Source organism: Parus major, chromosome 7, assembly GCF_001522545.3.
Source record: "Parus major isolate Abel chromosome 7, Parus_major1.1, whole genome shotgun sequence".
Classification (NCBI taxonomy): domain Eukaryota; kingdom Metazoa; phylum Chordata; class Aves; order Passeriformes; family Paridae; genus Parus; species Parus major.
The window spans coordinates 28,692,000-28,699,038 of NC_031776.1; the positions used below are offsets into that span (position 1 = coordinate 28,692,000).

General features: G+C 39.0%; 1 protein-coding gene across 1 annotated transcript in view; it reads right to left on the reverse strand.

The window, feature by feature from the left end:
• The window catches only part of ESYT3 (extended synaptotagmin 3), a 45,740-nt gene extending 39,901 nt beyond the window's left edge, over positions 1-5,839 (reverse strand). The window contains exon 1 of the mRNA XM_033516233.1: positions 626-5,839. The gene's annotated coding sequence lies outside the window, so the exon portion shown is untranslated. The remainder of the gene's footprint in view (positions 1-625) is intronic.
• Positions 5,840-7,039: the final 1,200 nt, after the last annotated feature.

A 7,039-nucleotide genomic window follows, 5' to 3' on the forward strand; every position in this document is an offset into this window, starting at 1 on the left:
TTATTTCATGTGGCAGCTGAAGATCCCACATTTAATGCTGGCTGACTTTATCAACCCTCAGTTTTATTTCTGACAAACTGAAAACTCAGTTTTCTTTTTGCAGTTTTCATGGGTGCACATTAAATGATCTTCCTCCTTTCATCAGTGACTCATTCCTGGAAAGGCTATTTCACAAACAGTATCTCCATTCTGGAGGAAACAGGCTATTCCCACTTACATTACTCAAGTAGCTGCAGACAAACTAAAATACATTAAGTTAAAAGATTTCAAAATGCATTAGAAACATAGCTCAGAGACAGTCAGCTTTATTTCAAGTAGTTTTCTGATGTAATTGCTGCCCTTTAATGAAATCAATCAAGCCAAATATTAAAATCAACTAGAAATTCTCAGGGGCTGGCTGGAGACACTTTACAACCCATGGAGTCTGTAAGTTCATAGATGTCTCATAGTATTTAATAGTGATCACACAAAATATTTAGAGTCCATTTTAATCAGAATCAGGATATAAATCAGAACAACTCCAATTTGAGGTTGCTAAAAGCCAGTGAAGCATTTGTTCAAGTCAACAGCTGCAGTTTTTACATATATTAGAATCTGTTTCTTGTAATGTGCATTAAAGTCTTACCTGGAGATGTGAATAAGGTGATGATATCGTTGCCTTCATTAGTAATAACTATGGATGTGTTTAGAGTTGAGCTGCTGCCGCTAATTTTATCAAAGAAAACACACTAAAAACATTAAACACACTAAAGAATTCCTCAAACAAACAGTTAAATCCCCAAGGATTGGGGAAGGCATGGTCTGAGAAGCAGGCTTTCCACACAGAAGAAAACCAGAAGTATAATCATATTTTTAAACAAAGATAATAGAGATAGACTTTATAAAAATATAAAATATCTTCCTGGCAGTGTGTACTATAACACAAAACCAGCATGTTACATGTCTTCACAGGAAGAATGTACTTGAAAAAGACTCTTCTGGGGAATATTTGTAAAATGCAACACTCCTTAAAGCATTCAGAGGTGCAAGTGTTACGAGTGACCAGGAATATTTCTAGCTGAAGGATAGTCCGAGAAGCTCTCTGAGATCTGACTACCATAGGTGAAATCAAAGGATCAGTAATTCCAACATTACATTGAGTGATAAAAAAAAACATGATTAGGGTCTTCTTTATGTAACTTCAAGATTGTCCTACTGTTGGTAGTGTAAGAATTTACCACAGGTATATTATCTGTAAATAGGCCTTCCAAGAGTGTTCCATGCCAAGGAACATTTGTATTTATGAGACTGTTTCTGTTACACTCTGCATGTGCAACAAATACTCAAAGGGAACAAGATAAGAGATAGGCAAATGTTGAAATTACAAAACCAAACAAGAGTCTGGACATATGCAAGGCTTTCCAGTGCTAAGCTATGTATAAATGACTTTAGGCTGATCTGAGTTCAGGTTAAACAAATAACAGCTCATGTAAATTGCTATTTTTGTCTCTGTGTCATTGTGTCTGGATTTCTTTATTTTCAGAGGCCTGAAATCAGATTGCAAACATCACCTCCTCACATTTGCATATTTTAACAGAGACAGACATATATATTCCCTTGTTTTAATGACAAGAGACTGTCACAATCTCCTGTATCATCAATGTGTACTCACCCAGTAACCTCTGCATAAAGCCAAAAAATACAATGATCAAACACAGGCACCTTTTTCTATCACAGATGGTCCCTTTTGGTTTTCTTTATGAACATTTTATCAGACTTGGACAAAACTTCTGATTTGATGAAGGGACCCCTTGGGAAAATGTTTTTCTTATGGGCCACCCTTGTGGTCTTTATTTTCACTTCATCTTTTTGGGAAGCACTTTCTTTCACTATCTAAACTCCTTACCTTAAATATTTGTTTCAATCTAATACATAAACTCCACCTCACCAGTGACATTCAATTGTACATCAATCTCCAACTCCTGCAACAGACATTCACTTAAATAATAATCATAAGCACAGCAGTAATTTATTACTTCTTTCCTTAGAGTACAGGAATAGTTTTACTTCTCCCATGTGAATTGTCAGCAGTACACAGAGTGGGGAATTTTGATGTTTTCAGGGCACTTACAAAATTCTGGTACCATGTTTTGCTAAAAAGAAAATTTTCACTGTGATGTGCTATATTTAAAGGGAAGCAGATAGGATGTTGTGCTTTTCCACTGTCTCCTCCTGATATTTTTCCACAGCTTTTTGGTTCCTTTTAGAGTGATTAGTATAAATTAGTAATGTTGCACTGTCCCTTTGGGACTCTAGAACACTCCAGAGCAATAAGTGCAAACAACCTGTGGGGTTAGAAAGACTAAAAGGAGGACTGTCCACAATCAGCGAGCTGCTGTAATGCCTGAGATCAAAGATTCCTTTGTTTGCATTCTGGCACAGCTCTTACACTCAGATCTATGAAGATATTTGGATGTTTCAATGCCAAGGGCATCAGAGGCAGATAGGACTTGAATTCTTTGCCATCTGCTCCCTCAGTGATTTGAAGCAGCATATGATGCCATCATAAACACACAAGATTTAACAGAGAACATTTAGCAACATTTAACAGCAGAACAAAATAAAAGCTTTCCAAGGGAAGCAGGCTATTGTCAGGCCCCTTCTGTGTAATTCCAGCCTAGCAGGATGAAGGGGTCTCTCAGGAACCAAGTTCCAATCTATCACCTTAAATATAGGACTGTGTCCATGGCAAATATTTAATGCAGTGAGAAACACCCATATCTGAAAGGGCTAATGCTAATGGCATTGATGCCAGTGACACAATGCCTTTTGTTTTTAGCCAAGGCACATCAGAACAGAAACTCAGAACTTCTGAAAACACTTCAATATGTGGCTTTTGCAAAGCTAACTTTCCTTTTATGTGTCTGTTGGTATAAACAGTCTTCTAAATAATACATCAGGATAATGTATCCAATAATGGCAAGAAATAGCCACAATTATCAAGATGTGACCAGGAACTTGTGACCAACACAGTGTTGGAGTCTCCACAGGAAATGGCAGAAAAGTAGTTTTAATGTTAATAGACCTCCTGCTGTTTACAGTTTATTTCCTACGGAGGTGTTCTGATGAAGTTTCCTTGAGGGCTGCTACTCCCTTCCTGCACCTTCTTTGGACCAGAAAGCAGGAGGATGAAAGCCAGTATTCCCAAACAACACTGGCAGACAGAAAGAATCTACTATATAAACATGGGCCATTCTTCAGAGGCTCATTTATTCCCATAAAAACGGGATCTAATTCTAAACCAGTCCTTGGCTGAAGCTTCATCTTTATTGATTCTAGAGGAGAAATACCAGTTTTAGGACATCAGCAGTAAAATTAACAGTGTCTGGTGTTATAAAGAACTGGTTTGAAGATGACTAAGCAATACATCTTTCAATATAAATTAAATCAAGGTTCTAGCTTTCACAGTTTCAGAAAAGGGTTTAAAACATACTTGGACCAGAGCCTGCAGCTCAGAAACCAGCAGTAAAAGAGAAAGAAGTACAGATTGGTTAAATAGAATTCCGACATTCTGGATATCTGTCTTGAGCTTTAAATGTCTGTGTTTGGCATTACTAAGCACATTGGCTAAGACCTGGACAGCAGTCTTGCCTTTTGACACTCATTCCTAGCACTGAAATAATGTGAATCTCTTCTTGCCTCACTTTCTAAGTGTGAACTACACCAACACACTGAAAATCTGTGTGTTCTCCAGAGGGCTGGATCAGCTTGCATCAGCTGAATCTTCATGGTAATACCCAGGGGTGCTCTTTCAAATCCTCTCTTTTTTCCTGCTGCTTAATCGAGTAATCAGGATCACTCATTACGTATGTAATTAGTCACTGTTAACTCTGAAGAAGCAGGGTTGCACTCCAAAATGCAGGAGTCTTCAAGCATGTCTCTTCTAAGCTGGGAGGTCTGACTGCAGCACAAAAAAACTGTACATGCTAGTTTCAACCAAGGTTAATTTAAATGTGAGTACCATGAGCCTTCTTGGATGCTGGACCAGTCTGCACTGAAGCCTGTCTTTGTTACTACGAGGATTGGAACTGATCAGTTAGCTTGGATCAGCAAATGTGTGAATATCAGTATCATGAATAGAAGCTCACAGCCTCTATATAATCTGTTTTTAGCAAGACAAGAATGTGACTATACTGAGTGATAATAAAATGATGGATGATGCACTGGGAACAGCACTGAAATTACCCTGGTTCCATAAACCACTGTTTCCAGTGGCACAGATTGAAAGGGAAGGCTGCAGACAGGAAAACCTTGCTGGATTAGGACCTCAGAACTATGAGGCAGGTTTGAAAGACAACTCATCAGTAGGATCTTCAGCATTTTCCAGGAGGAAGGATCCACAGAGGAAGGGTTCATCCAAACAGCCAGACAAGTGCTTGCAGAAAGGATAAATGACTGACCAAGGTGGATTTTGTTGTCATAGCAGACACAGCTGTTTTGCTCCCTTTCTGCTGTTCTACAGCATTACTAAACAGCTATTGCAAATTATGTTGTGTTCCAGCAGGGGATGGGAATACTCCTCACATGGACACAGAGGGGTTATTTGCAGGAGGAACCAAACTTCAGAAATCTGAGATTCTCAGGTCTATACCCTACACAAGGAATCAGAAGCTTTTCAGTCACTAGCTCTGGTGGTGGACATACTTTGTCAACACTTTGCAGCATCCTGAGCATTCCTGTACCAATGTGAAAAACAACTATCCATGATTGCTGACAGTACCTGCACAGGGACATCTGTTCCTGCTGTGTCACCAGAAGTAGGAAGAAGGTTGAAACGTGATGCTGCCTGCAGGGAAATGTACTTCAGAGGCAGGGAAGCAAAAAGAGAATTGTTTGAAAGCAATTCTCTCTTGATACTTGATGTCCATTTATAGGATAACATACAGAGAACTAATCATGCAAATCCAAACTCAAGGGAAATAAGCCTTGGTTTCTTCATCTGGTGCTCTGAAATTCAGCCAGTAACACAAACAGCCAAAATCCCTGAGGTGACACAGTGCATTGTTGTTTTGTAGGCAATGCATATTGGATTACTGGAGACTCCACACTGTGAAATTATTATAAACCAGTAATTAGTTGGTGATGGTGATAATTTGGTTCAGAATTCTGAAGCCAGATAAAATGAACTGATTAAAAATAATGTACTGTTAACTCGGTCTCCTGTGCAATTAAAAACTCAGAGAAACTGACTGAAGTATTTAGAAACATAAGGAAAAACTGTAACCATTTAAAAATGTGCTCAGCTAACAATAGGTTTGGATCCCAAACTTACCTTCTTTAAAGGCAAAAGGACACGTTATTTCTCCTCACCTTAGAGAGTTCTCCAAGTGGTTAAACACAGTTTAACCTTTGGATGGTAAAACGTGAATGTGCTGGAACTAAACAGTGCCTGGCACAAGTGAGAAGCTCATCAGAAGATGTTTTCTGATGTACCAGTGCTTTGGAAAAATACTTCCTGCAGGTGTTCTGAAATCACCTGGAGCTTTTCAGGAGCTGCTTGATTTAATTTTCAAGTCCCTGCTGTGGTCATACAGACATAATCTGGTAGGACCCTCACAACCAATTACCTTCTGCAGGTGTTAAGTGGTAAAGATAGCTCTGTCAGATGTTCCTGGCTTCTTTTATTTTTGGCCAAATTCAGCTTTCTTAGAGGACACAGAGGAACGCAGCCAATGAAAGGATGGCTCAGCACAGCAATATTTATGGGAGACTTCCAACCAGTTCCAGCTTTGGAGAAATGACCCCTTATTTGAGAGGTCCATAAAAATGGAGACTCAGAAGACAATTTTGACCAAATCCTTCAGTCTGTAGGAGTGTCATGAATGGAACTGCATTCCTGGGAATGACAGGAGGTCCTTCTGAGCAACTCAAGAGACCTTGCTTGACAATATCCCAAACCACAAGGCCAAGAGAAGCATTGAGTAGCTGTAGCACTGTCCTCCTGAAGGGTCTCCAGGCCCTACACCAAGGCAGCTACTACTGAGCATACTGTGGCAGCAGGCAGAGCTGAAGGATATCAAGGAAGTTGAACAGGCTGGAAGAGCAGATTCCATACCAGACCAAGCAGTTGCAGACACTGGTCTGCAATTAGAATTCCTCTCTGAAGGCTTTTTATACTTCAGGGAAAAAAATCCCAAAACAACAAAAATATTTTGAGAAGGCTGTCTTATCAAACTGCATTTGCTTGAAGAAAAGGATTTATTCCAAGCAACCAGTGCTGGTACCTAGAGCACACCCAGACTGACAGCAGGAGAAGCAGAAAACAGGGGAAAAAACCAATTTTTAAGCCAATTTTTAAACCAATTCTGCCTTAAAATAACTTCTATACAAAACCTCGGTACATCAGTGACAGCTGTGATTTTCAAAGATCATAGAAGCCCTCATATGGGCTGTTTGGTGTCTCTAAAGGAGCCATAAGAATTATGCACACACAGATTGCAAAGAGGCATTTTACAATTACATTTGCGAAGAAATTTACCTACACTTGTACACAGGGAAGTCCTTATTCTTTATCCAGCCTCCTAAGGAAATTACATCATTTGTGTATCACCCAAAAAATTATAAACCTGCCTGCTGTTTTCAACTAAACAGAAAGAGCAGGAGAGGGCTCAGCAACAGCTAAAATTCTCCATGGTTAAACAGCTGGAGAGAAGCATTTGAGGTGTTTTCATAAAGCAAAGGATACAGTGTGAGCACAGACAGAAGAAAAAACTGTTCAGAAAAAAGACCAGATGACAAAAAACCTTCAGCTGGACCCTGAAATAACTGAACCTTTCATTACAAATTCAAAGGTAACAAGGTTTCTTTAGTTTATGAAATATTCTTATGAGCTGAGAATATAATTTCACTCATTTCTTTGCATCAGACACACTGCTGTTTTTCTCCCAGCTTTCTTATAAAATATAATTAATTTACATTTTAAAGACCTTGATGGGTTTTCTCATCATGGAACAGTAAGTGAGATTAATAATCCTGTTACTGAGCACTTAAGATCATGGAT